We start from the raw sequence: 8,065 nt of genomic DNA, 5'->3' as shown, positions 1-8,065 counted from the left end.
GCTGGGGGTGGACTGGCTTAGAGCCGCCTATGCCAGCCTGCTTCTACCTCTTTTTCCTCTGTGTGCTTCCCTTTAACTCTCCTTAATGTTTAGTAAAGTTTTTCCAAAGTTCTATGCAGTTCCAACTTACAAGAACAATGAAGAGTGGAGGCCTGGGTCATGGTGGAGGGCAGGGAACACAGAGGACAAATTGAGGTCATTGACCTCCTGCCTGTCGGTGCCTTGCAGGGGCTCCTCTGGGCATTCTTTGTATTGAGGTAGATGCTTTTCCAGCTCACATCGCAGACTTGGGAATGCCTCTTCACAGCTCCACAAGGCTGTGCCACCCACTAACTCAAACCCAGGCTAGACACTGAGCATGGGGGAAAATACACTATTTTTAGCCCAAACAGATACATCGTGGGGTAAAATATAAACTTCATATGAATTTTAAATACACAACACAGATCTAAAAGTAAATTTCTAGCTCCAGAGGACCGTTTCCAGAACTTTGTCCAGGCTTTCTTGGAATAGTCAACGATTCACCTTCTGCTTTTGGTGATATTTCAGCAGAAAGGTTTGAGAAATGGGGCTTTAGCGTAACCAAGTGATATTATTAGGCAGTGAGAATCCCTGAGAAGGAGGTTCTCAGGCCCAGTTTGCATGTCAAGAAGGGGCCCGGATTTGTTCTGGACAAAGACTTCCCCTTAAAGAAAGTTTGTCCATCCAGAAGTGACCTCCTAAGACTTTGGGTGAGACCTGGAATATTGACAGCGAAAATGCACCTGAAATTCCATCAGGTACAGGCTGCTCTTTTTACTGGGGAGGAGCAGGAGCCCAGGGACATTAACAGAATTGCCTGAGGTCACACCGCTAGTTAAAGGCAAAACTAGAACTAGAACCAAGTTCTCCTGCTCCCTAGTGCCCCAAATGAGATAAGAGAAAGCCAAGTGCTATCTCTTATTTTACTCTGCCTCCAGATTTCAGGATAAATGTGTTCTCAGTTACATTTAGTCCTAAGCTAAAAATAAACACTTCAGAGTTAAAAATTTATTCGGAGTGTGAGTGGGTGGCATTCCATGCTTGGATGATTGAAAGGAGATCATCCTCATTCATTCATTCATTCATTCACTCACTCACTCATTCAACAAGCATACATTGCTCACCTATTCTATGCCAGAGATTGTAGGTGTAGGGAATAAAAGAATGAATAATTTTCTAAAGAAGAGATGATACTCGGAAACACACCATTGGCTACCCATGACTTCCCACAATTATGTGAAGGGTTTTAGGGAAATACAAAAGGAGAATACCTAACTCAGGAATGCAGGTTGGGGAAATTCTATCAGAGGTGCCAATTTAAAACATACTAGGATATAGTCGGTGGCCTGGAATTTACCTCCTGATAATAAAGTTGACTGCCAGAATTCTTGAAATATTTTGAGGAAATCTGGCAACACGCTGTTCTTGGGTGGGTCATATCACCAAATGTGATGATATTCTGGCCTCCTGCAAGCCACAGGATGGAAAAACCTTGTAACTTTCAGAGAGGGCATTATGCCATCATACATGGCAACAAGAGCATTTGTCACTGTTTACCCCTTCTCACACTTCTCCCCTCTTGCTCACTGGGCGCCAGCCACACTGACCTCCTTGCACTTAACTCAGACATGCCAAACACATTCCCACCTTGGGGCCCTTGAATTGTCCCTCCCTCTACCTGGTCACTTTCCACAGGTGTCCTCATATGTTCTCCACTTTATTCAATGTCCTCTCGTTAGGGAGAACCAGTGATGTGGCCACCTGCCATGGACTGATGGTGACCTAGAAGAGATGATATCCTCATCCCCTTCCTTGGAAGCTGTGAATCTTACCTTATTTAGAAAAAGGGTCCCTGCAGGTGTAGGTAAGTTGTGGAGCTCTGATGAGGAGCTCATTCTGTGTTATCTGGGTAGGTGCTAAATCTAATGGCACGATCCTTCTGAAGGAAAGGCAGAGGGACACATGAGACAGGCAAACAAAGGAGCAGGCCATGTGAACACAGAGCAGAGAGAGATGCAGTCGCAGCCAAGGAATGCCCAAAGCCACCCAAAGCTGGAAGAGGCGAGGAAAAATTCTTCCCTAGGGCCTCTGAGCAAGCAGGGGCCTGCTGACATGATGCTTTTGGATTTCTGGTTTCCTGAACGAGTGAATACATTTCCGTTGTGTTAAACCACCAGCTTGTGGTCATTTGTATGACAACCCTACAAATCCAAGACACAATTCAACCCCTGCCACGCTCTCATTCCCAACTTTGTCAGCACCTGATGTATTACACAGTTGACCTTCATTATTCATGGATTCCATATTTGCAAATTCACCCACTTGCTACATTCACTAGTGACCCCAAAATCAATACTCATGGCACTTTCACAATCATTTGTTATGTGAGCAGAGGAGCAAACATTTGAGTCACCCTATGTGTGTTTTGCTAGCTGAGGTCAAACAAGGCAATGCTCTACCTCTTTTAGTTATTATTATTTTTTATTATTTGTTTATGGTACAAGGGCCAGGGAATGAGCCCGGGACTTTGTACGTGGGAAGCTGGCTCTCAACCACTGAGTCACACCAGCTCCCCTGAGTTTTATTGTCTGTTTGCTTGTTATTTTTCATTTGTTTGTTTTTAGGAGGCACTGGGACAGAACCCAAGACCTCTCATGTAGGAAGCAGGTGCTCAACTGTTTGAGGCACATCACATCCATTCCCCCCTCTGCCTTTTGTTTCAGCTCTCCTACTGTAAATACTTGTCCTTTCCACAGTATATTTAGTGCTATGTTTTTCACATTTTTGTGCTTTATTTTAGTGTTTATAGTGCTGAATACTATTTAGAGTTCCTAAGAGCAAGAAAGCTGTGATGTGCCTTATAGAGAAAATACATGTGTTAGATAAGCTTCATTCAGGAATGAGTTATAGTGCCACTGACTTTGATTTTAATATTAATGAATCAATAATATGTATTAAACAAGATACCCTTAAACAGAAGCACACATAAAGCAAGGTTTTGTATTTATCTGTTGACAAAAATATTGTGACCAAGGCTCATTTCCCCTAGGAACAGTGGCTCCTAGTATTGGGTAATTCAGTGTTCATGGCGGCTTTATAGAACAGAACTACCCTGAATAGTGAGAATCAACTGCCTATATTTATTGAGCCATTTATTCTTTATCTAGAATGCAAGCCAACGGCTTTGTTTTTGTTCACTGCTGCATTGCCAGTATCTACAACCGTGATTGGCAAATAGAATGTGCTTATTGGTGACTGAATAAATGGATGGGTGAAATGCTGAATTACTAGGCTTTCTAGAGACTTGGATTTACCTTTGCATCCTGTGCATAACTGAAGAGACAACACATTCCCAGTCCAGGTGAGACAGAGCTGGGTGATGGGGAGGTTTAGTGGTAACAGAGAGACCTGGGTTTAAAACGTGTCTCTCTCCTTACCTGGACTTAGGGCTCTGAACCTTAGTTTTGTTAACAGCAAAATAGAGGTATGGTCATATCTACTTTCCAGGGTTGCTGTAAGGGTTAAAGGGGCTGATATTAATCAGTATCTCCGTGAGTGGTGCTCAGCAAGGTTCTCTTTTCTCCCCCATTCAAGGTCCCAAGGCTCCCTGTAGAGGCAGGAAGGCTTTTCTCAGCGTGGCTATTTCCTTCTGCATCAGCCACTGTGGACAGGTTCCTTCACGTGGCCCTTGGCTAGACCTTGCCTTTTGTTTGAAGGGTAGGATTTCCTTAATTGAATATAACAAACCTGCTGCTTCTCTATTGTGAGATGATGGGTTCCATAGCACCTTGAACTTCCAGCCTTGGCCACTAACTCTTGCACTCATTTCAACCTCTCAGCCTTTGAACAGTGAAGGAGATGTGGAGCTCGTTTTCACCCTTGCACCACTGTGGCAGGTGCAGGGATCCATTAATGTTTAGAGGACAGGAGCAGATGTGGTTCAAGCTATTGGGCTCCCATCTACCATATGGGAGGTCCAGGGTTTGATTCCCAGGCCCTCCTGGTGAAGGCAAGCTGGCCCATGTGGAGGACTGGCTTGCACGGTGAGCTGATCCCAGGAGACTGCTGGCCTGAGCAGAGTGCTGGCCTGCGCGGGAATGCTGGCCCACGTTGCAAACTGGCTCAAATGGAGAGCTGGCACTGTAGGGAGCCACCCGCTGTGAAGCCTATTCTCAGCCCTTCACAACACGGCAGAATTCACAAATCTACTCTGTCATTTCCTTGTTCTCCTTCCTCCCTGCTCCTTTGTTCTCCGTTTCCGCCACTGCCCAGGCGAATACAGCAATGTGCAGGCGCAAGGCACGAAACTCTGCATACCAGACAAAAGCTTTCAACCAATCCCCTCCTTGGACGTCTGCCACCCGTGAAACCGGCCTATCACTCCTGAGCACGTCCCCTTTTTTTCTCTATATATTCCCGTGTTTTACCTCCAATAAACGCAGCTTGATCAGAATACTGTCTTGCTGTCATTCTTCGTGTCTCTCTTGTCCCATACCATTCTATCCTCACAGGTCCTGAAGTCTCCGTTGATCGTCCCGCGGGCTGGGACATGGCACAACAAAATGATGCAACAAAAAGAGACACAGAAGTGACAATAAGAGATGCAGCAGCCTAGGGAGCTGAGATGGTACAAGAGATTGAGCACCTCTCTCCTACTCTGAAAGATCCCAGGATTGGTTCCTGGTGCCACCTAAAGAGAAGACAATCAGACACAGAACAACGCACAGTGAATGGATATAGAGAGCAATCAATGGTGGTGGGGTAAATAAATAAATAAATCTTTAAAAATATATATATTAGAAGAAGATGACTGTTTTTCACTGCTTGCCCTTTACTGAATATAGTAAAATTTACGTGGTAGGAACCCAACTTTGTTTAAAAATAGTATATATGCATATGTATTTATATATGTATCTCTGAAAAATACTGGTTGGAAACACCTAAAATATTAGAAATCTTTGCAGTCATTATGTCACACTTGTAGGATAACTCATGGTTTCAATTTTCTTCTTGATACGTTCCTCCATTTTTTTTTAAAGATTTATTTTACTCATTTCTCCCCCCTTTCCCCCGCCCCCGCCCCCACCCCAGTTGTCTGTTCTCTGTGTCCATTTGCTGCATATTCTTTTTGTCTGCTTCTGTTGTCAGCGGCACGGGAATGTGTGTTTCTTTTTGTTGTGTCACCTTGTTTTGTCAGCTTTCCGTGTGTGTGGCACCATTCTTGGGCAGGCTGCACTTTCTTTTGCGCTGGGCAGCTCTTCTTACGGGGCACACTCCTTGCACGTGGGGCTCCCCTACATGGGTGGCACCCCTACGTGGCATGGCACTCCTTGCGCACATCAGCACTGCGCGTGGGCCAGCTCCACACGGGTCAAGGTGGCCCAGGGTTTGAACTGTGGACCTCCCATGTGGTAGACGGATGCCCTAACCACTGGGCCAAGTCCGCTTCCCCGTTCCTCCACTTTTGAAAATGTAAGTTGAAGATGTTTCTAATTCATTTTTCTGTCAGATAAAACCCTAGGCTCTGCCTTTGAGACTTCATTCCTAGAACTGGCTCAGAATATAAATGTAAAGGTTAGCTACAGTGCCAGCATCGGGGGATTTCTTCTCATGTTTGGCTGATCACGTGGAGGTTGGGTTTGTCATTTCTAGTCTATTCTTTTCTTTTCCTAAGCCATCACAACAGATATCAGCTTTTCATGGCAAAGAGGAATAATAGGGCCACTATGATCTATCAGTCATTTTATTCTTTTTTTTTTTTTTTTTTTTTAAGATTTATTTATTTATTTAATTTCCCCCCCTCCCCTGGTTGTCTGTTCTTGGTGTCTATTTGTTGCATCTTGTTTCTTTGTCTGCTTTTTGTTTCTTTGTCCGCTTCTGTTGTCATCAGCGGCACGGGAAGTGTGGGCGGCGCCATTCCTGGGCAGACTGCTCTTTCTTTTCACGCTGGGCGGCTTTCCTCACGGGCGCACTCCTTGCGCGTGGGGCTCCCCCACGCGGGGGACACCCTTGCGTGGCACGGCACTCCTTGCGCGCATCAGCACTGCGCATGGCCAGCTCCACACGGGTCAAGGAGGCCCGGGGTTTGAACCGCGGACCTCCCATATGGTAGACGGACGCCCTAACCACTGGGCCAAAGTCCGTTTCCCTCATTTTATTCTTATTTACCAGGATTCCCTCAATCTCCTCCTTATCTTTTCAATTTCATTGATTCCTTTGATGAAACTTTTTCATGAAGTCTTATGCAGAATTTAAAGCATTGAGTTTATCATGCTTTTTTGGCTTGTGGTTAAAATAGAATATCTCATATGACTCTCAAAGAAAATAATTTCTGTCAAATCTCATTGCTAATTCATGAAGGGCATTTGACTGTTCAAACAGAAGAGTATGGGAATCCAATGGATGTTTCCAGTTATCATGTCTTAAAGGAGTTTAACATCCCATCTTTGTTCAACATGTGAACCTGAACCAGTTAAATTTAATCCAATGGAAAGAGATTTGATTTTGCATGAATTATGGAGGGATTCGCAACAAACTCTTGACAGAATGTTTCATTCATATTCAGTTCCTGCATCTTTTTGCTTTTCTTTAAGGTTGGGAAAAAAAGGTTTCTACTGAACATTGCAGGCAAGTATGTTATATGCTTTAATGGGGAAGCATAAATTGTTATTACAATAATGTCAAGAACACTTTTCATGTACTACATTTTGGTTGACATTTTCTCCTAAATGAGAAATTTCTAAAATTAATCTCTATAAGAAATGAGACCAGAGTGGCTAATCAGGTTTGGAAGTGGGACTAATTGTACTATAATAAGATTGATGAGCTGTTAAATATCTGATGTGAAAACCATGTCATGAAATGATAAGAAAGAGTCTGTATGAAAGTCTTCTTGAATTTGCCCCTTGTCCTTTATTTTGCAGTTTGTTCAAAGGCTTATTAACTCAGCTTCAAAGCACAGATCCAGGATATTTACTAGCTGGTAACTTTTCTTTTTTTTAAAATTAGCTCAGCTTTCCTGAGAAAGACACCAAAAGGAGACACCCCCCACCCCCCCAAAAAAAGTCGGCAGTCTTTACCAACTACTGGCCCAAGACAAGCTGTTATCCCTTTTACTGGGGTGAGTAGATGAGCCATGAGGTCTAGCCACCTAGGACAGTGATGCTGAAGACCCTGAGATTCTGATGTCTTGTAGTTAATTTTCAAATCTGCTTATAGTTAAATTGTTCCTTATGCAGGTGATGGCACAGAGAGACAGGGCAGACTGGGGACTAGAGCATGGCAGGATGGGACAGGTTTGAGTAGCAAGAATTAGGTCTGTCACAAAGATTGAATGCTCCCATCATACTTGGGCCTGAAGAGTCTGTGTCCAAGTCCTTGTCAGGATGTTTGGTCCCCAGGACCCCCCAGCCCTGTCAGGGTTCCATGGGGATGACTATAGGAAATGAAACACTAGTTCAACTTCTGCTCTTCTCCCTCAAAGGGTAGAAGTCAGTGTTCTGTGGAAGAACACCATGAAGTTATATCTAAAAATTGCCAAGGCCACTCAAACCCACGAGAAAGGGCAGTCAACGTTATCAGTCTAATGACACAAGGAGGCCAACAGCTCCTTAAGCCAGAGTCTTTGTTTCAGAATAGTTTGTTGGCCCAAAAAGGTTGTAACCTCAGATGCAAAATTTGAATCAATACTGAGGGATTGCATATTAAATTACAGAGCTACTTAAAACAGTTTCATTATTCTGATTAGGGATTTGAGGCTGAAGAAAGTGGAAGGAACAGGAAGGAATCAGATGGATATGGATAAGAAGCAGGGTTATAAAGGCAGTAGAAACCAGAGGAAAAAGGCTAACCTAGCAGAGAATTCTATGAATGTTTGTATGTGCAAAATGCATGTGCTGAAAATGTTCAAACATGCTTTTGGCATGATGGTTGACATCACTTTTATGTGGAGGGTGGGGGCAAGGTACAGCTTAATTACATGAAATTCAAGCCACATAAGACCCACTCCCCTCTACCCCTCTCAGCAGGTTAAAAAAATTTTACA

General features: G+C 43.9%; 1 long non-coding RNA gene across 1 annotated transcript; it reads left to right on the top strand.

The window, feature by feature from the left end:
- The first annotated feature begins 1,634 nt into the window (after positions 1–1,634).
- On the top strand, positions 1,635–4,524 carry LOC131280505 (uncharacterized). Its single transcript, XR_009188119.2, has 3 exons — positions 1,635–1,885; positions 3,189–3,382; positions 4,294–4,524. It is a non-coding gene; the product is annotated as an uncharacterized lncRNA (long non-coding RNA).
- The last annotated feature ends 3,541 nt before the right edge of the window (positions 4,525–8,065 follow it).

The sequence above is a fragment of the Dasypus novemcinctus genome, chromosome 11 (genome assembly GCF_030445035.2).
Source record: "Dasypus novemcinctus isolate mDasNov1 chromosome 11, mDasNov1.1.hap2, whole genome shotgun sequence".
Lineage (NCBI taxonomy): Eukaryota > Metazoa > Chordata > Mammalia > Cingulata > Dasypodidae > Dasypus > Dasypus novemcinctus.
The sequence above is the reverse complement of the archived record's forward strand: the minus strand, read 5'-3'. Positions and strand labels throughout refer to the sequence as shown.